Source organism: Mus musculus, chromosome 8 (genome assembly GCF_000001635.26).
Source record: "Mus musculus strain C57BL/6J chromosome 8, GRCm38.p6 C57BL/6J".
NCBI classification, from domain to species: domain Eukaryota; kingdom Metazoa; phylum Chordata; class Mammalia; order Rodentia; family Muridae; genus Mus; species Mus musculus.
Genome location: NC_000074.6, coordinates 110005962 through 110027516, shown reverse-complemented (window position 1 = coordinate 110027516; position 21555 = coordinate 110005962). Strand labels below are relative to the sequence as shown.

The following is a 21555-nucleotide window of genomic DNA, read 5'->3' as shown; positions in this document are numbered from 1 at the left end:
GGTGGTGTGAGTCTGAGATCGAAGTGCTGCTGTACAGGAGGGGAGTGGTGATTCTGGAAGCTCTTTGGCCAGCTAAAGAGAGACCTCATCTTAAAAACTAATGCATAGAGCTGGAGAGACAGCTGATCTTCCAAAAGACCTGGTTTTACTTCCTAACACCCACATGATGGCCCACAACTGTCTGAAACTCCAATCTAACACCTTCTTCTGGCCTCCAGGGCATGCGTGTGGTACACAAACACATAGGCAGGCAAAACACCCATATGCATAGTAAATAAATAAATTTGAAAAAAATAAGGTAGAGAGCAATGGAAACTTCAACAACAATTTAACTATTTCTATCTATATAATTCCTGTGTGCTCTTGCTTTCTGTGTAATGACAGCAGTTGCTAACAATTTAATGAAGTTTAATGACAACTATGTTTTTAAAATCTGTGAATGGTAGCTATGGAAAGGTAGAATCAATTTCTGGTGATTGTACAACATCTGACCTGGTGTTAATCCGTAGTCTTTTTTTTTTTTTTTCTAAGTCAAAGCTAATGATTTACTATATAACCATTACTAAATTGTTATGGCTTATCGTATGTGGCTAATCCTAATAATGTCTATGTGTATTATTATAATTCTGATGAATTAATTCCACAGGCTAAGAGAGCATGTTTGTCGAATGACTATGTGTGAGTGATGTGGGCCACTTCGAGATGAATATCTGATAGTCGTCGGTCAGGAAGGCCCAGTGTGCTGGTCCAGGAAACAGGCTCAGAATTGTCCCGTTCTCCTCACAGACATCTCTGGCCCACCAGAAGAAGAGTGTTTTCTATTTATTTATTTATTTATTTATTTTATGTATGTGAGTACACTGTCACAGATCCCATTACAGATGGTTGTGAGCCACCATGTGGTTTCTGGGAATTGAACTCAGGACCTCTGGAAGAACAGTCAGTGCTCTTCCCCACTGAGCCATCTCTCCAGCCCCAAGAGTGTTTTCTAAATACAGTATTGTAGAAAGTAATTGCCAATAGCATGAGTCTGGATATGACTTTTTGTCAAGCATGCCTTTATTCATTCCATAGGTTTAATAGGGTTCACAATATGCCAGGGAATGTGCTGGAAGTTGTTGTGGAGGTCATGTTAGCCCGTTTGTGGGTCTGTATTAGAGCAGGATACAGGGTCAGGGAACGAGGAGGATGCTACGTTACAGAAGTCAGACAGAGAGTCATTATCTCTGCGGGAGAGTCCCTCTAGCAATAAGGGAGCGTGCTGTTGAGAGACCTGGAAACAGGTGCCCAGACAAATGCCAGAGTCAGCGAAGACAAAGCCACAAAGGGTCCACGAGGGTTAGGACGTTCTTACGGGTGGTTCTCACACAAAAGACAAAAGGCACAGGCATGGCAGGAGGGACAATAAACTAAGAGGTCATGAATCCATGGAATTGTACTGCCTGGTGACTCTGCTACTGCCAGCTGGGTTTGCTCGTGTCTCCATGTTCTCGTTCATAAGGACAGAGATAAGGACAGTGTGGGTAGTGTGACTACATCACAGCTTCCGGGGAGTTACTGGGAAGGTTGATGGGCAAACACAGAGGGCATCCTTAGTGAGATATATATAAGCTGTCTTCAGACACACCAGAAGAGGGCATCGGATCCCATTACAGATGGTTGTGAGGCACCTTGTGGTTGCTGGGAATTGAACTCAGGACCTCTGGAAGAGCAGTCAGTGCTCTTAATCGCTGAGCCATCACTCCAGCCGTAACTGTGACTGAGAATGTCATGTGACTAGCACAGCGCCAGGCAGCTCAGGTAATACTGAATCCTTGCTGATTACTGCATCAGCAATCCCTTCCTGGTGCTGCCAATCACACAGACAGGTGCAGGAGACTGATGCAGGGCTCCCGGGACTTCTGCATCAGTGGATCTCAACAGGACGTGGTTGTAGCCTCCCCCACCATTAATGTGTTTTAGGTGGTTTTGTTTTTGTTTGTTGTTTGTTTATGTGGTTTTGTTTGGGGGAATTGTTTGTTGGTTGGTGTTGTTTTGTTTTTTTCTTTTTTTTAAACAGGGTTTCTCTGTGCCCTGGCTGTCCTGGAACTCACTTTGTAGACCAGGCCAGCCTTGAACTCATAGATATCCATCTGCCTCTGCCTCTGCCTCTGCCTCTGCCTCTGCCTCTGCCAACCTCTCTCTCTGCCTCTCCGCCTCTCTGCCTCTCTGCCTCTCTGCCTCTCTCTCTGCCTCTCTGCCTCTCTCTTTGCCTCTCTGCCTCTCTCTCTGCCTCTCTCTCTGCCTCTCTCTCTGCCTCTCTCTTTGCCTCTCTGCCTCTCTCTGCCTCTCTGCCTCTCTGCCTCCCCCATGCTTGGATTAAAGGCATGCACCACCATGCCTGGCTATGTTTTAGTATTTTCTAGTTGGCTTATAATGATTGTGCATTTCTCTCTGGGGAATTTGGAGTTGTCACAGCTAGGTAGGAGTGCTGCTGGCGTGAGTGGGACACTAAAAGCAGGGAAGATTCCAAAGCAGAATCATTCTGTCCAAAGTCGCATGCAGCCACTGAGAAACTTTCCCCACAGGGGCTTCTCTTGATCTTTTCACTCTGATTCAAATGAATGAGCTACCAGCCTGCAGGTCTCAACTGGGGAGAGGCCGTGCTGGAGGCTTTGAGCCCTTTCTTAGTCAGTGGTGGAGTAGGTTGGGGAGGGAAAGTCAGTTTTCTTCTGGACTATGGGTCCTGACAAGTCACATGTTCTGTGTACTGGCTTCACACCCATAAACATTTGGGTGGCATTAATTATAAACTCGGCGAGTTCTTAAAGAGAGAGAGAGAGAGAGAGAGAGAGAGAGAGAACTTGGAATAAAGATGCACACTTTTAATCCCAGGGAAGCTAAGGCAGGCAGATCTTTGAGCTTGAGGTCAGCCTGATCTACAGAGAGTTCCAGGACAGCCCGGACTACACAGAGAAACCCTGTGACATCAGTGGGTCAGGGAGACGAAGGGTAGGAGTGAAGATGAAGTTGGGATGGTTACACGGGGAGATCCAAGAGGAATTAGGGGGTAAAGAATGGATATGATTAAAATACATTGTGTGTGTGTGTGTGTGTGTGTGTGTGTGTGTGTGTGTGTGTGTGTATGTATTTGGAATTCTCAAAGGATGATTTTTCTCTATTTAAAGTACAGAGCTGAGTCATGGGATGTAAAGAGAAAGGAGTTTAAGAGAAAGGCACACTGCCTGAGACCCATCACTCAAAGGTGGTTCTGTCCCTAACCTGAGGCTTGTGCCCATATTAATTCAGGCAGCCATGACCTAAAAGGCTTGGAGGGCGAAACATGGCCATTCATAGCGTTGAGTAAAGCAGACTGAAGCAGCTGGCTCAGGGAGACTAGCAGACATGTTGAGGACAAGGGACTGGGTCCTGGGTGCCAGCAGGCTCTCGGGGAACCACGGGACCTGGGGTCATCCTTCTGTATTTCAGCTTCTTTGTCCACTGTCAGCCCCCTCCAGTGACAGTCCCCCCTTCAGTGACACTCTCAGCAACCTTTAGAGCTTGCCTCTTACAATGTTATTTTTTACATGCACTTATTTATTTGTGTGTGTGTGTGGATGTGTGGGCAGGTAGGTAAGGGAGTGTGGGTACACCCATGCCACAGCACGTGGAGGGCAACCTGTGAAGGTCAGTCGGTTCTCTCCTCCCGCCACGTGGACTCCAGGGACTCAATGTAGATCACCAGGCTTGGCCACAAGCACTGTGGCTCACTGAGTCATTTTGCTGGCCCATTAGCAACCTTTTAAACACATTTGTCCTACTCTTTACCCCCCTGTGAGATGCTAAGGTCTCATATTCATCTATCTGCCATGTTCTGTGGCAGCCCCTTGGAGCACACAGGCTACTGTTATTTCTAAATTTCCGGTTCCCTTCGCAGAATCCATTTCCATCCCCTTGGCTGTGACATCACCTTTCCTGGCAATGCATGCTTACCCCTCCCCACCCTTAATCCTTCCCCCATCCTTCCCAGTCCCTCTCTTGTTCTTTCATTTGTCATATGCCCACATTGTATCCCCTAGTCAATATCGGTTAAATGTGATGAGATAAAACCAGGGATGAGAGCAATTTCAATCTGGGAAAAAAACTATGAAAATATTGATTATTAGTAATGACTGAGAATGATGACAACCCCTGGCTTCCACATGTGCACGTGCACACACACACATGTATACGTGTACATACACATGCATACACATGCACACACAAAGTACACACATGCACACACATGTACACATATGCATGCAATAAATAAGCAAAGAACTCTAATTGTGCCTTCCCTGTACCTAGGCTCTGCAGAGCTGAGCGCTAACCCTCTGGGCTGGCCACACTGACCTTGCTGCCAGTTTCCAAGTAGGCTTCTTACTAATCCTGAGAAAACCATAAGGAAACTGCGTTATTGTTTGTGTTTCAAGTTTATGACAGGAAATAGTAGCACTTGGTGCTGCAATTCATAGAATCCAAGGTCATTCCAGAGTTAGTCTTGCTCCACCCCTAATTAATGACTGAGACAGGTAACTGAAGATAAACACTGGATGGAACACAGTAGAGATGTCTGTTCTTTTACCTGGGGCTGGGTTCCTGGAAGGGAACCAAACTATGAGAACTTTACGGGATGAGACGGGCGGGGATGGAGAACGATGTACAAGAATATTCTGGAAACAACCTGAAATTTCGATTATGCCGAATGTAACTGGAGTCTCTCTATGAGAACCTCAACTATGCCCGTGTGCACGGAAAGAAAAGAACACACACATATAAAGGGTCACCCAAACTTATCTGACCGGGAAAGACTTCATTTTGTTAGAACAGCATGGCTATCAGGAGAGTGTACGGAGAAAGGCCAGACTGGGAAGTGCTGAATGTCTTCGGCCTTGACAAGCCAGGATAGGCTCACACCCTGCTCCTAAACCCCAGCAGGCAAGTGCGGAATGAACAAAAATCCCATAGCAGAACAGCTGCCTTCATGTGCAGTGTGTAAGAGTCTGTCTGCTTCAGCAGGAGACTGCCAGAACTCCCTGCCCCCCACTCCCACCCCCGCTCGACAAAACCATCACACCCCTCCTCTGACTATACACCTCCCCTTCTTCCCCCCAAGAAAAACCATGGGCTAATGAACTTCTCAACTCTCCCATGCCAAGTATCTGAGCATCCCTTTCCTTTACCTTCCAAGGCCACGCCCATCCTTGGAGATGCCAATCTTAGCTCCTCCCACCTTCCAATCCTAGCCCCTCCCATATTCCCGGAAGAGCGGTCTGTTCTTCATGTTTACTCCCTCTCTTCTGAACCTCAAATTCGGGTTCCCAGAGCCTTCTGGGAAATATCAGAGTTCATTCAAAGTTTAAAAAGGAAAAACAGAGAGAGAGAGAGAGAGAGAGAGAGAGAGCCATTCAGAATTAGATATTTGGATGTTGAGATGTTGTGAACATTAATTCCAATTGTCAGCTTGATAAGAGTTAGGTTCACCATGAGAGAAACAAAACCTCTGTGTCTGACAGGGCAGACTACAAATTGCAGAAAGAAAATAAAAATAAATCTAGAAGGGAGCTGTGCCTTAGCTTTCCGGTGCGGGCATCTTCAACCTATCACTCCAGAGAGACCACAAAGATAATTCTCTTTTAATGGGGGAGTCGGGGGCTACTTTCCAATGAGGCTCATCCTCTGTGTTTTCCCAAGCCCAGACCTGAATAAACCATTTCCTCCACCAAAAATAAAAATAAATAATAATAATAATAATAAACCTCAAATTCTCTTCAACAAAATCCTTTTCTTTGGTTCAGTGTCCACAATGCTCTCCCTTCTTGGGAAAATAAATAAATTATTAATAATAATGGTGATAATAATAATACCTGTCCCTTGTTTCCATGCCTAAAGACTAGCGGAGCTCCTCACCTGCCTGGCCACACTGCCCAGATCTGCTTGCTTCTTAGTCCGCTACAATGTAGATTCATCGCCTTCCCTTCCACTGATCCAGCTATCATTAACCACAAAACACCCAATTGCTCGCTGTTCCGTCACTCCGAGTGATGCAGGCTGGTGCTTGCCTCTCCGTTTAAACGCCTGCTCTAGACGTGTCTCCGCCCTTCTGCTTCCTCCCAGTAAGGTTCTCTTTCCCTGGCTGCTAAACATTGGAAGTCTCTAGGCTCATTCCCACCGGGGGCTTGCGATCTAACTCGCCTGTGCCAGAAAATTGTAAGTGACTTACATATATCCAGCCCTGGCCCAGACACTGTACAATCAAATAACTGTGCTGTAGAGAGAGAAAAATATCAGATTGTCCAAGTCCCACGATGTAGTTAGAAAGCCTCACAGACTGATCGTTGGGGGTATCTCCCCTCACGAATTCTCAGCTTTTTACCCTTCACTCTTTTTTGTTTTGTTTTGTTTTTTGTTTTTTGGGGGTTTTTTTGTTTTGTTTTGTTTTTGTTTTTGTTTTTCGAGACAGGGTTTCTCTGTATAGCCCTGGCTGTCCTGGAACTCACTTTGTAGACCAGGCTGACCTCGAACTCAGAAATCTGCCTGCCTCTGCCTCCCGAGTGCCGGGATTAAAGGCATTCGCCACCACGCCCGGTTTACCCTTCACTCTTAAATCTGTGGCTCATCCAGTAGACCACATAAGTATCTTCCTTCCAGTTTTGGACCATACTTGTGCCACATAAAACATCATCCGATGGCTGTCATTTGACTGTCTTTCTCTCACCTGGGATAAGCTACTATTTCCTACTACCAACTTTTGTGGCTTTTACGTTATTGTTTTCCTTCGGGTTCCAGGGACGCCCTCTGGAAGCCTTCCCCACCTTGGTCTTCATTAGTTACCGCCCTTGCTGATTCAGTGCGAGGGACCCCGCAGCCCACAGGATGGTGCTGCCCACAGTTAAAACGCATCTTCCTACCCCAGCTAAGCTAAGGTTAGAAAGCCTTTACCTAAAGGCGGAGCTAACACCTCACAAGCACACCCAGAAGCTTGTCTCCTAGGTAACAATAGATCCTGTCAAACTGACAGTATTAACCACCACGCCCCCACATCCTTGCTGTGTGCCAGTGCAGTGAACTTTCCACTGTCACAGAGAGCATTCTCTGTAGTAAAACTATACAGGTCTGGCGAGCTTTATATCCTTCGAGGAAAGGGATTGTCTTATTGACTGTGATGTATCAGTGACTGATGCATATCAAGCACTCGGTAAATACTCCTTTAATACACTCATAAACTTAGAGATAATAAACTTAGCAGGAGAACCTAAGGCTAGTTTAAGGCTAACTGTGGCTGCATATTAAGACCTTATCTCAAAGATTAAGATGAGGGCTGGAGAGATGGCTCAGCAGTTAAGAGCACTGACTGCTCTTCCAGAGGTCCTGAGTTCAATTCCCAGCAACCACGTGGTAGCCCACAACCATCTGTAATGGGATCCGATGCTCTCTTCTGGTACTCATATATATATAATAAATAAATCTTTAAAAAAGAACAAAGATCTCTCTAGAATGGCCACACTTCTGAATCTGACTTCCGTTGTAATATGCTCAAAAGACTCGTTCTTCATGGACCGTTTAGGCGAGGAGAAAGCACACGTAATCAATTACAGAAGCTTCCATTCTGAAAAATAGGGTGACACGTTTAAAGATCCAGAAAATAAAGAGCCAACACTTAACGTGCTTCCTGTTTGATAGAAATAGAGGAAATTGGATCTTAAAGCTAATGGCTTAGAAAGTCGCGGGTCAAGTGGAACGGGAATGGGTTCCTAACATAGTAGAGTCAAACACTGAGTTGACGTATATTTTTAATGACGATAGGATCTCGGGCCCCAAAGGCTGAGCATGCCCACATTTCCCGAAAATGTGAATTACTAAAGCATTGCTCACGTGTGTTTGACAAAGCCCTGGAGACTGACTGCAACTTGGCTCTTGCCAAACCTAGCAGCAATTTTTGCTCCCTGGTTGTTGTTTTGTTTTCTTGCTTCTCCGTTGACATCAAGCCGAACCCAACTCTAAGTTACTCCATGTTGTGTAAGACAGTGGTTTTTCAGGCTTGTGCCTTGCCCTGAGAGACTTCATTTTACAAGTCTCCTTTGATTCCACTCGAGTGCGAAAACAGATTCCAGGAGAGTCAAGCATAGTGGGTGCTCCACTAACCCACAATCAGGAATCAGAGGCGAGAGGGTCATGAGTTCAAGGCTAACCTCGACCATATATTAGGACTGTCTCAAAAAATAAAATAAAATAGACAAGATAAAACGGGGGGGGGGAGGGGACAGGAGGAGGGATAAAAAGCCTCTAGGATGTCCACACTTTTGAAATCCACTGTGAGAAACTTCCCTGACTGAAACAAGCATTTAGCTAGCAATAATTATGACAAATCCTCATTATGACAAATTCTTTTTTGTTTTAAAGAATTATTTATTTTATTTATATGAGTACACCATCACTGTCTTCAGACACACCAGAAGAAGGCATCAGATCCCATTACAGATGGTTGTGAGCCACCATGTGGTTGCTGGGAATTGAGCTCAGGACCTCTGGAAGAGCAGTCAGTGCTCTTAACCACTGAGCCATCTCTCCAGCTCCGTGACAAATTCTGAAACTTTAAATGAATACCATGAAGCCTAAAGCCTCTGCATAATATCCTGCTAATGCAACAACTAGAGAAATCTTTGTTCAAGAATTACTCAATCCTGTAAGAACAGAAAAAAAAAAAAATCTGGCATTTGGCCCACAATCTGATCTTAATCCCCAACCCAGTTCAGTGAGGGAAATTCTAATCCAGGCAGGGTAACTAGGAAGGTGGGGCTCCCTCTCCTGCCAGCTCCTAGTCTAAAATTAAAGTTTCACTCTAGGAGGGGACAGGAGGCCAGCATCTCTCAGGGATATTCCCAGCTCTTCCCCCAGGCAAGAGACAGGACTGAAACTCCCTTCCAAAACCTGGGTCTCACTTCTGGATTAGAAGCCCGACTTAGCCAGAAAAGGCCAAGAATGTTGGGTCCCAAATGCTTCTACTGGGTGCACTCCTAAGATCCACACTGGAAGAAGCAGAATGGAAAGACCAGAGGCCACTGGGTACATGCCAGCATCCCACTTGTGTGCCAAGGCAGGTGTGTCACTTCAGAAGGGTGCCCTACTAAGGCATAGTGGCAAAGATTCTGTTCAGTGAGATAGGGAGACCTTAAGAAGAGGGGGTTCAGCAGTTCTTCCTAAGACATCGTACTTACAGGGAAACACGTGGCGTTTGTGCCTCAATGTGTTGTCAGAAGCAGTAGTAGGATCCAGAGAGAGGGCTCAGTTGGTAAAGCACTTACCACACAAGCCTGGGACCTAAGCTGCGATCCCCAGCACCTATGTAAAAGTCTCAGCCCAGCATATGCCTGTGACCCAAGGCTACCTCTGTGGAGACAGGAGGATTCCCTGGGACCTGCTGGCCTGTTAGTCTTGCTAAACTAATGAGCTCCAAGTTTAAACATGAGAGACTCTGTCTCAAACTTAAGAGGGAGGGTTTGGAGGGATGGCTTCATAGCCAAGAGTGTTGGTGTTCTTCCAGAGGACCTCAGACCAGCTCTCAGGACTCACGTGGCAGCTCCCAACCACCAGTAAGTCAGGTTTCAGGGCTTCTGAAGACCCCTTCTGGCCTCATCAGACACCCGCACACACACATTTCACATGTACAGACAAGCAGGCTCTCTCTCTCTCTCTCTCTCTCTCTCTCTCTCACACACACACACACACACACACACACACACACACTTTTTGAGGCAGGGTCTCACTACATATCCCTAGTTGCCCTGGAAGTCACTAAGTAGATCAGGCTGGCCTTCAACTCACAGTGATCCACCTGCCTCTGCCTCTGGACTGCTGGGATTAAAGGCATGAACCACCACGCCAAGCTTAAATATAAATAAGTAAATAATGTGATATCAACCCCTGGCCTTCTCATGCAGATGCACCTCCATGCACATGTATATGAACATACACACACATGCACACAAACATTTAAAAAGAAATAGATGGAGGTACTGAAGGGAAGCAGTTTGAGAGGAGGGTCTTGGTGCCATTAAATTATTAGCAACAATGAAAAATTTCAAAACATTGTCACTTGAGGCAGAAAACCAAGCCTTCCTTTTTAATAATGCTTTTCCCACTTCAAGAGCCCTTTCCATTAGATTAGCCTGCATGTGTCTGAAAGTACCCGAACATAATAATGCAGAAATGTTTGTAGTTGGCTTAGCTTAAAGGAACTAGGGGAAGAAAGAACTAAGAGAATCCTTCCTGGGATCCCAGCCAGTATCTAAGACTGCCTGTATCCGGCCGTTATCAAAAACAGTAAAGCAATCAGGTCCTGGTTACTAGAGAAAACACCTGGCTATGCTACTGAATATCGCCAGGAGAGGTTAGGCCAGGAGCTCTGACAGGAGACCAAAGAAGAGGAGGCAAAGAGAGTTCTATTAAAGCAGCGTTCGTCTCAGATCTCCAGGGACAGTGGCTGACAGGGTTTCCCTCCCTAAGGACCGTACCACATTCTAAGTAGCAACATCAGAGACTGCACACACCACGGGGGAATTGCACTTCTGTGACCTAGCCCAGCCAAGTCACTGGAAAAACAAACAAATAACAACAGGCCCCAGGACAGAGAGGAGCTAATATCCAGAATTTCTATTAAAATCTTATCTGAAATTTATGATAATGCAGGGGTTGGTGGGAGGAAGAACAGATTTGTGAAAAAAGTAGGAAAGCTTTTCCAAAACAAGAAAGAAAAACAAATCAGCCAGAAGAACCTAAGTCTGAGGGCCCAGATGCCGAACTTAATGTAACAAGAAGGCCAACGGTCTAATGTCTGTTCTAAGACACAAAGGATACCAAGCTTAAAAAAATACAGGAAGGTGTATGGCAACACCTTGTCAGTATTAATAGAAAGATTTAAGCAGAAATAGAATACAATCACAGCATACCAAAACTTTCGAGGTAGAGCTAACATAACACAGAGCTTAGAGGGAAGTTCTCAACGTTAAGTGGTCAATATTCAAAACCGAAAATCTAGGGATGGGGGAAAATGTCCAGTGCTTAGAGCACCTGACACACAACTTTAAGAACCAGGGTTCAGATCAGTCCTCATGCAAAGGCCAGGCAGGAATGGGCAGACTGTAAATACAGCAACAGAGATGGGGGGTGGCGGTGCCCAGAGCAAGCTGACCAGGGAGACTAGCCATGTAGGCAAGTTCTGGGCTTGATGGAAAGAGACCAACCTTGTGTGCTGGTTTGAATGACAATAACCTCTAGAGGTTCATCCATTTGAACACTCAGTCCCAAGTTCGTGGAACTGTTTCGGGAAGGATTCGGAGGTGTTGGAGGAGGTGTGTCACTGGGAGATGGACCTTGTTGGAGGAGCTTTGTCACTGGGGGATGGGCTTGGAGGTCTCAAAAGTCCCTGACATTCCCAGTTAGCTCATGTTAATAAAATGAAGGGTAAAAATCAGTTGAGTACTTCAGTAGACACAGACTAACACCTAAGTTCAACAATCTTTTTTTTTTTAAATCAACAAATTAAAAACAGAAGGGGACTTTCTCAGAGCGACACCAGTGAAAACCCATAGCGAACACCACACTTACTGCTGAGGGAACTCATCATTCCCTAACATCAGAAACAACTCAAAAATGTCAGCTCACACACACACTCAATACCAGTAGTTCCTCTCAGGGACAACGGGGCAAGGGATAGAAGGTGTACTACTAATTGGGGGAAGTCAATGGTCTTTATTTGCATGTGGCTCAGCAGTACCCATAAGGAATCCTAAGGAACCTATCTAAAATTTTTTGAAATAATTTAAAAGGTTAGCAAGGTTATAGAATAGCAGATCAATAAGCAGAAACCAATTCTGTTTTTAATTAAAAAAAAAAGAATCAGATGAGATACCTCAGTGGGTGAAGGTACCCGCTACCAACCTGAAAAGCTGAGTTTGATTCCTGGGACCCACATGGTGAGAAAAGAGAACTGGTTCCCACGAGTTGTCTTCTGACCTCCACCATGACATGAGTATACAAACTCTACCATGACACGTGTATACAAACAAATAAATGTATATAAAATATAAAGGATTGCTTATAGTAATCTAAAATACAATTACACAAGCAATGTTATAGACTAGGAGCGGTGATGCACATCTGTAATCCCAACATTTGTGAGCCTGAGGCAGGAGGATATCCTTAAATTAGAGCCATCTGAGCTATATAGCAGACCATGTCTCCAAAAAAAAAATTCTTTTTAATATATAGTTGTACCAAAATAAAGGGCATAGGAATAATTGTTGTGTAGCCATGGCCATCAAACTCAGGAATATTTTGTAAGCTTGTTTCTTTTACTTTTTATTTTAGGTGTATGGGTGTTTGGCCTACATGTATTTGTCTGTGCACCACCTGCACACAGTGCCTGAGGGAGCCAGAAGAAACTGTAAGATCCCAGGACTGAAGTTGTTGTTGCAGTTGTTGGTGGTGGTGATGGTGCAGCTGTTTCTGTGGTGGTTGTTATTGCTGTCGTTGCTGTTGTTGTTGCTGCTGCTGCTGCTGTTGTGTTGTTGTTGTTGTTTTAAACAGTGTCTCACCATGTAGATCAGGCTGGGCTCAAACTCACAGAAATCCATCTGCCTCCTGAATGCACCACCACACCATGTGAATCCCTTGATTTTAAACTTGCTACCACGCTGTGGCATGGCAATTAAGAGCCATTATTCTCGATTCTCAGGAGAGCTCCCTTCTTAAGCAGTGTGACCGCTAAGTGCTCATCTCAGATGCTTATTAAAGTGACAAGTCACTGGGCTGCTTTTGTGCAGGCTCAGACCCTACACTTCTCATCATGCCTCTCTGCCTAATGAATCCAATATCAGGGAGGTGGGGGTACCACCAAAACCAGGGTACCATTTCCAGGGTACCGTTTTCCTTGTGTCCACTTAGACACCAAGATTGTTGATTATACAGGAAAAATCAGAAATTAGAACAAACATCACATTTTGCCTCTGCCTCCCAAGTGCTGGGATTAACGGCATGTGCCACCACCGCCCGGCATGAATTTTAAAATCTTGAGTGTGTCAGTTACCTTGACTCTTCACTTGTTGGGGTCGGGAACCAGGACCCTATGTCTGCTTCTGTTGTCTTTGCCTTCTAACCAGCTGATACCATCCATGAACACATCTTTGTCCACACTGGCCAGACTGGTGTCAAGACTGGCAATGCCTGCCAGAAGCTACATCCTTGGAACACGGCACTCAACCCCATGCCTAGGCGCAAAGGACGAGACCATTTGGAGAGAGAACTCCTTCAGGTAGATGTGGAGGTGAGCAAACCTCTCCTGGGAAAGGCACGTGAGTGTAATACAGGCTGCTCTCCACATGGCAAGGACCTGTGGGGATATGCATACAGAATCACCTGGCCTTTCCTGAGGGCACACTGTTGTGCCAGGAAGCGTTCGTGAACCCCAGAAGACCACCAAGGAGTCATTTTCGATGTAATCACATTAGGGTATCTTTATTATAAACTCGAGTTTGGGCTTACTCACTGATGATCCACGGAGGGGTGGGGGGTGAAGCAGCCTGAACTCTCAGCAGGACAAGGTTTTAGAGAAAATGGGAGCAATTGAGGAAGGGAGGGGAGGAGGGAGGGAGGGTTGTCCAGTCTGGCAAGCATCTCCTAGGATGACTATAAGTCAACAGGTGGGTGCTCTGAAGTAAGACGGTAGGCAGCCGGCGCCTAAAAGATGGCACCGGCCTCCAGTATACCGTCGCCGTAAACAACGCCACTGCGCAGGCGCTAGCCCGAATCTGGCGCCAACCCCTCCCGAGCAGGTGCATACAAATTAAAGTGCCAATCCCAGGAGGACACATAGCTCTCCCCAGTGCTGGGGTGTATATAAGCACTCCTCCCTGGGTTCCCGGGGTTCCCGTAGCATCGAGGCGTTCCAGGAATAAAGCTGTTGAGAAGAATCCAACCGTGTTGCGTTTTTCCTTGCCGGACGAGGTAAGCGCAACAAATCACAAAGGGTCAGAAAGTACATCTGAAACAATTAAACTCAACTTTGATTAACTGTTACTAGGAAGAAGCTATGGAGTACCTCTGGCCAAGGACAAGCAGTGGCGTCCTTTGGTACCTGGGTGCAGCTTGGGTTCAGCTGCAGGTCAAGTTCTCGGGCTTTTTTTTTTAGATGGAGACCTGTCCCAAGATGGAGGAGGTCTGACACTTCTTTCACCTTTGCCTTGCGTTTGCATTCCTGGCTGCTAGTGGAAGTCTTTACCTTCACTTTACCTGTGACAGGTCTTGTTTGTCGCTGAGCATCATGGGAGTGGAACAGATCACTACTCCTCTGATTGTTAATGATGGTGATGTGGTTGAGTCAACACAAGGCCCTGGTCTGGGTACATCAGCTAACGTCAGATGTTCTCTTGATGGGAACTTAGTTCTGACTTTCAGAGGTGAGCCAAGCAAGGACGAGTTGCTGACTCCAGTCACTAATTTGCTGAAAACCTTGGGCATTAGAAGAATGAGATCTTCTGGCTAGGCTATGGGGAGATGCTTGGTGCTAATAATTAAATCAGAATTTCCTGGGTATGTGGTCTATCATCTCTCTATACTGTAACCAAAATTAATACCGACCACGGTCACTTGGTTAGTAGTACCACTGTGCTGGGTTAGATAGTAACTGCTTGCTGAAGTATGTTTCTTCTTTCTTGGTACAGTTTATGGGTTAGCAGAAAATCACAGAGATTGAGAAGGAGAAGGAAGGAAAAAGCTGAGTGTGCACATTATTGTTACATGTAAGAAGTGTTTCTTAAAAGAGATTGTATGCTTGACAATGAGAAAGTGGATGAAAAACCTTTCAGCTGTCAAAAAAATAAATGTCTAAATAAAGGTGGCCTGAGGTATCTCAGTGCCAGAGTGTGTGACCTGTACCTCTCGGTCCAAGTCCTCTCTTGCCTAGTCTGTACATCCTCTATGGGTTTGAAACAGCCCCAGCATAGACGGATGCTAGCAAGCATGTGACCCAGGTAGCATTTGTAGACCTGGGATCCATCACCAATAATGAAGCTCCTACTGACACTACACCAGCTCTTCTGTCTAGAGTGTCTCACAGGCAAGTAAGATGCTGCTGATAACGTGTGGGCACCCTACCACAGGCAAGAAGACCATGGTCTCTCTCTCTCTCTCTCTCTCTCTCTCTCTCTCTCTCTCTCTCTCTCCCTCTCTCTCTCCCTGTCTCTCTCTCTCTCTCTCAGACCATGGTGCAGGTCTTCAGGGCATCTTTGACTTTCTGCAGCTTCAGGGAGAGAATAGCTGTGGATTTACCTCCTTGGTGACAGAATGTCTGTGATGGAGTTCTCCACTTAGCCTGACTCCCATATTTTACAGTTCTAGATGATCCTTTCAACGCCATCCTCACCACCCACACCTCCCTAGAGCACTCTGATTGCCCCTCCACGGTAGATGGTAGGTCACTTACGACATCTCTTATAGAGGTCACAATACTGAGAAATCAGTCTATACTGATTATCTCCTTATGGGGTCGCATCTTCTATTGACGCTTCTCTTTACATTTGACGGAACCCCGAATGTTAGTCTGACAGAGTTCCAGAGCAACCTGGTACCCTCCTTTTTCACCTACTTCTCTCTGGCCATCCCCCTGTCTTCTCTGCTGAGAACTGGCCCACGTAGCAGACATCACTAATCCTTGCCTTGAGACAGACAGCCAGATGGTGAAATGCGACCTTACTGTGACAAACACCTGGCTTACTGCCTGTTGTGCTCTGGTGACACAGCTCTCAGAGACGTCAACACTGCCATCGCCACCATTGTGCACTGGTGTCCCCTGGCTTCCAGGTTGTTATTAATTAGAGCGTCTCACTCTGGTAGCTGGGGGAGACCTGAACAGGGGGCAGCAGCTGGTGAGCAGGCTCATTGCTACAGCATTGTTGAGACCTGGGCTCCTTTGAACCACAGCTGGACTCAGTGTGTTGCAAATAGGCCCATGTTCTATGACGTGTGTGTGAGGGCATGGCAGGAAGAGAGATCATGAGACCTCTTAGGACATGGCTACCCTAGAGAGTATGACAAGGAGGCAGGGGTGGACGTTTTTGATGGAGAGGGTGGAGATGGATAATAATGGAGATTATATATATTATATTATATATATAGTATATGTATGTGTGTATAATATATACATATCTTATATAAGGAATGTAATATATTAATCTATATTTATTTTATTATATTATATATCATTAAATTTATTATTATTGTTAATTATATTCCTTACAGCCACCCAACATGCCAAACTCCCAGAATCTGAGTTTTGGTGACTCCATCTTAACCAAGGGACTGAATTTAGCAACATCAATATGGGACTACTGGCACTGTTCGCCCCCTGATGGACGCATTAGGAAGTGCATCTCGTGACCATTGGCCTCTTTCTAACATGTCCCACCAATCTTATCAGGGACAAGAATCAACTATGGGACTTGGGACAGACTAGTCTGGATTCTTCAAAACTGTCAACACCATGAAAGACGAAATGGGAGCCTGGCCTTCTGGAGCAGGCTAGCTGCCTACCTACTTGGGAGGCTGGGGCTTAAGTTCAAAACCCGTTTAGGCTACGGAGTGAGTTCAAGTTTGGCCAAGCTAGCCAGTGACACCCTGTGTCAATCACAAGTAAAAAAGAGGACTGGGGATGCCACTCAGTGGTAGAGCCCCTGCCTAGAGTGACAAGCTGTAAATTCGATCCCTAGAACAAACTAAAGGTGCAGTTTCAGTAGTCAGGTGAATTTTAACTTAAGCAAGACTATGGAGCTATGATATTTAAATATAAATCGTGAAATCTGGTTCCCAAGAAAGGCTAAAATGGTTGTCATGGAGCTGTGGAGGGCTCAGTGGGCGATGTGCTTGCTGCTTAAGGACCTGAGTGTGACCCTAGCACCTGTGCAAAGATGTTGCATATGGTTGCACTCATTTGTAAGGCCAGTACTGGCAGGCAAGGGGGACCCCAGCAATCTCTAACCTGTGAAGGATCCTGTAGGAACCAAAATGGGTGGTGATGTGTTTATAAAAACATAAAGAGAGTGGGAGGTATGGTCTATGGAGGTGTAATCAGGTATGGGGGAAAGGGGTGCCTCCATGGGCCCAAGTTGAGGCATCCTTTCCCCTGAGGGACCAGCCACACAACCAACAGACCAACTGACCGTATAGTATAGAACAGAGTTTATTCAGGGCATGGGGAAGGGAGTTAAGAGGGTGGTAGAGGCAGAGAAAGGCAGAGAGGGGGGAAGAGAAAGAGGAGGAAAAAGAAGAGAAGGAGAAGGAAGAGGAGGAGGAGGAAAAGGAAGAGGAGGAGAAGAGAGAAGAGAAGAGGAGAAGAGAAGAGAAGAGAAGAGAAGAGAAGAGAAGAGAAGAGAAGAGAAGAGAAGAGAAGAGAAGTAGAAGTAGAAGAGGGCAGCCATGAGCACGTGGAGAGGCGGGGAGGGAATGGGGAGAGGGTGGGAGCAGGAAGGGAAGATCAAGAGAGGAGCAAGAGAGCGAGGAGGGGGCAAGCAGCACCATTTATAGTGAGTCAGGCACACCTGGCTGTTGCCAGGTAACTGTGGGGCGGAGCTTAGGCAGAATGCTAACAGGTGGTCTCTGGGGGACACCGTGCAAAGCTGACTGACCTCCAACTTCCACATATACACACATGCACCCACGGGCACACATGTGCACCCCACACAGAAACTTGTATATACACACACGCACACATGCACCTACTCATGACGTGCACATGTATACACACATATGCCCACTTACACATATACATCCACACATACATGTGCACCCCCTCACATGCATGCCCCCACTCACAACTTCCCCATGCATGCACACTCCCATTTACCCACCCACACAGTGCACCTCATACGTATGAACACACACAGAGAATTAGTGTGGAGATAATTCAAATTTTTGATAAATTATATATTCAATGATATTCACAAATAGTATTTTAGAAAATATTAACTGTGGCAAAAGGAAAAAAAAACCCTCTTTAAGGTGTGTCTGTGTGTGGTGATGTGCACGTGTGTGCAGGAGCCCACAGAGGCCGGAGGTATCAGATCCTCAGAAGTTAGTGTTAATGGAAATTATGAGCCACCCTACCTGTGTGGGTGCTTGGAACCAAACTCAGGTTCTCTGCAAACGCATTAAAAGAAATAATAAAATAAAATAAATTTTTAAAAAAACTGCTGAGTCATCTCTCCTGCCCCAAAACTAATCAGAGGGAAGTATGGATCCTCTGTTAGAGAGCCGGAAACTGATGTTCAAAGAAAGGGGACTTGCCTAGGCATCACAGTCAGCCAGCAGCCGCAGTGGTGGCAGCCCGGGTCTGCCTGCCTCCAGAGCCCATTGTGCTGTGTGCCCCTTCCTCCGTCACATCCACAGGAAGCAAGAGGCAGGGCTGAGCCCCACAGCATCCCCAGAGTGCAGCAGTGACCCGGGGTGGTAAAGGGGCCCCTTACTAGTCTCCTGGTCTCAGCGCTCATTCATTTATTCAACACAAAGTGCCAGGAGATAAAGACAAAACAGCACAGCCATAGACTCCACACTCTGGTGGAGGAAACAGAGGCTCAGTAACTCCTGGAGTCAGTCCCATCTTTGTAATTACCAAACGAGATAAAAAGGCAACGAGGGGGAGGGAACTGATGGAAGCTGAAGGGCGGCGGCAGGTTTCCCCCGAGCTGCGGTCCAAAGAGTAAATAAGAGATATTAAATACGTAGACAGAGGGGAGAGTCTCGGAAGAAGCAAGGCCTTACAGTAAGAAGGTTCCAAGTGCCAACAGGTGCGTGATGCAAGATAAGAACGGGGTGGGGAAGCCAGGCGTGGTGGCACACGCCTTTAATCCCAGCACTTGCACTTGGGAGGCAGAGGCAGGTGAATTTCTGAGTTCGAGGCCAGCCTGGTCTACAGAGTGAATTCCAGGACACTCTCGAAAAACTAAAAAAAAAAAAAAAAAAAAAAAAAAAAAAAAAAAAAAAAAAGAACGGGATGGGAGATGGGGGTAGGCGGCGGGAAGCAGGGCCCGAGCCAGCACCCCACCCATGTAAAACGGCAGGCCCAGTGCTGTGACTGACTGTGATCCCAGTCGTAGCGAGGGAGGATGCTTGGGGCTCGCTGGCAAGACAGCCTAGCTGAATCCCGAGCTCCGGGCTCAGTGAGAGACTCTGTCCTGGTTTGCTATCTTCTGTGTTTAAGAACCATGATCGAAAGCAATGGGAAGCAAAGGCTTACGTGTTCCAATCACTGTCCATCACTCAGTAAAGTCTGGACAGGACTCACGCAGGAGCAGAGGCAGCCAGCGTGGAGGACTTCCGCTTCCTCGATTGTTCTCTACTGTTTGCCGTTTGCACAGCTGGCTTCCTTACACCACCCAGGACCCCTGGCCAGGGTGACGCCACCACAGTGGGTTGACCTTTCCCACATCAACCTTAAGAGATGGCTCGGCAATCAAGAGCACTTTGTTTTGGATCACAGTGGTGCACACCTTTAATCCAGCCCTTGTGAGGCAGAGACAGGCGGGTCTCTGTGAGTTCAAAGCCAGCGTGGACTACATAGAGAGTTCTAAGACAACCAGGGCTACACAGAGAGAAACCCTGTATTTTAAAAAGCACATGATGTTTTTATAGAGGACCCTGGCTCACTTCTCCACATGGTGGCTCTCAACGATCTGTGACTCTGGTTCTAGGGGACCCAACACCCTCTTCTGACTCCTGAAGAAACAATCATTCATGTGGGTTATTTTACATTTACATACATTCAGGCGAGACATTCATACACATAAAATAAAATTAATAAATCTTAATATATATATATATATATGAAAATGCCCACAAACATGTCCCATGGGTCACCCTTGCCTGAGACCGTCCCTCCCCAAATGTGTCTAGGTTTGTGTCCAATGAGTTTTGTGTTTCACAAAAATTTAACCAGAACACCCTGCCCTTAAGAGTAAGTGAAGCAGGCCCGTGAGGTGGCGCAGCGGGCAACAAAGTTCGCTGTCATAGTTGATGGGTGACTTGAGTTCGGCCCCTGGAACCTGCATGGTAGAAGGAGAGAGCTGGCTCTATCCTCTGCATGTCCCCAACACCAACCGGAAATTAATAAGGACATTAGAAACCTAACACAGTTGGGTTTGAGTTTTACATCACTGTGGTTTTTGTTCAGATTATCCCGAGGTTAAAGGTAGATGGGCCAGATATGGTGAAGCCAGTTAAGAGGGTGTGGAGAACTCGGACATTGGTGAACAGGGAAGGAGGGGCCGGATCTAAGGGATATTTGGGAGGCTTGACTTGGAAACAGGGAGGAGTGGGGGGGGGGGGGTGCTGGCCAATCACTGAGAAGGGGAGGGTTCACCGGAAGAAGACTGGACGTGGGCGGCTCCATTGTGAGTAGAACCTCAAAAGCCATAGCCTGGTGATGCTTTCTGAAATCTCCATGTGGAGGACTGGGGGGAGAGTCAGCTGTGCAGGTCAGAAATTCAGGAGAGCGGTCTAGCCTGGAGATAAACATTTGAGAGGCGTCAGCCTGTGGATGAGGCAGAACCCCTGGGACTCAAGTGTTTCTTCAGGCAAACACAGCAGTTGCTATGGAAACGCTGAAATGAGTAGTGGAGGGATTGGGTGAGGAGTCTGACCACCTCACCCGCCATAGCTCCGTATGTTCACAACAGGAGACAGGCTATGAGGTTAGGATGCTGGCCTATGAGGGTGTGCTGAGAGATATTGCAGTCTCCCACGTGTTAAGGCCCAAAGAAAATGAAAGACAGACTAGAGAAAGGTCATAAAGCGTTTCAAAGGAGGGGACTTAGAGCAGGGAGGGGGGCCCTGGAAGAAGGTCAGTCAGAATCTACGCAGTGTCAAGCTGACTGCCACAGCGGTGCAGTCAGAACATTAAATGTCACCTGCATGGCTGGAGATTCTGGGGTAGAGAAAGGGAGCAGCAGGCTGTGGGGTTTCCATGGCAACACAGCAAAGCAAATAACCTGACACCCTCTAAGATTCAAAACACCCAGCTAGGAAAGCCAGATCCAAGCCAACGACTGGACCCGTGGGCAAAGATGCCCACCGCCATGCCTGATAACCGGGTTCGATGCCTGAGACCCACCGGTGGAAGGAGAGAACTAGTTCTCACGCGTTGTCCTCTGGCCTCCCTATGTGCACCACTCCCCTCCCACCACCACACATAAATAGATGTAAGAAAAAAATTTCTTCTTCTTCTTCTTCTTCTTCTTCTTCTTCTTCTTCTTCTTCTTCTTCTTCTTCTTCTTCTTCTTCTTCTTCTTCTTTCTCCTCCTCCTCCTCCTCCTCCTCCTCCTCCTCCTCCTCCTTCTTTTTCTTCTTCTTTTTTTTTTTGAGACAGAGTTTCTCTGTGTAGCCCTGTAACTCACTCTGTAGACCAGGCTGTCCTCGACTCAGAAATCTGCCTGCCTCTGCTTCCCAAGTGCTGGGATTAAAGGCGTGTGCTACCACTGCCCCGCTTGGAAT

At 46.5% G+C, this 21555-nt stretch overlaps 1 long non-coding RNA gene across 1 annotated transcript; it reads right to left on the bottom strand.

Annotated features, from left to right (window-relative positions):
• Window positions 1–19990: 19990 nt before the first annotated feature.
• Window positions 19991–20992, bottom strand: 1700064F23Rik. Its single transcript, XR_879187.1, has 3 exons — window positions 20714–20992; window positions 20426–20567; window positions 19991–20108 (listed from the first exon to the last, which is right to left on the bottom strand). It is a non-coding gene; the product is annotated as an RIKEN cDNA 1700064F23 gene (long non-coding RNA).
• Window positions 20993–21555: the final 563 nt, after the last annotated feature.